Source organism: Penaeus monodon, chromosome 32 (assembly GCF_015228065.2).
Source record: "Penaeus monodon isolate SGIC_2016 chromosome 32, NSTDA_Pmon_1, whole genome shotgun sequence".
Classification (NCBI taxonomy): domain Eukaryota; kingdom Metazoa; phylum Arthropoda; class Malacostraca; order Decapoda; family Penaeidae; genus Penaeus; species Penaeus monodon.
This window is the reverse complement of record NC_051417.1, coordinates 36253364-36253770: the sequence shown is the minus strand read 5'-3', so window position 1 is coordinate 36253770 and position 407 is coordinate 36253364.

The following is a 407-nucleotide window of genomic DNA, read 5'->3' as shown; positions in this document are numbered from 1 at the left end:
AGAGTTTTTAGGATTTCATCATCCATGCAAATGGTAAGCTTTGCCATCGGCTTACTTAATGCTCTCCTTAGTGCTATTCGATGGAGGTGTAAACTAAAGTTTCTTTGTATATCAAAACATACTGATGAAGACATAATATTACTCTCTACCAGTATAGATATATAATCATAAGAAAGCTTACAGCAAACAAAATATCGAAGTTTCTGCAATATCTGCTCGTGTATAAAATAATAATTAGTAAATTGTTTATCAAGAACCGTTCGTCCTGCTATGCAGCGAGGCAGATGTTGAATGCTCACATAATTTAGTTTACAATACAGTTCTCAATAGTTGGGAGAGAAATGTTTTGGCATATAAGATTAATACCTTTCTCAACCATCATTACCCCTTTCTGCCCATCCTCACTT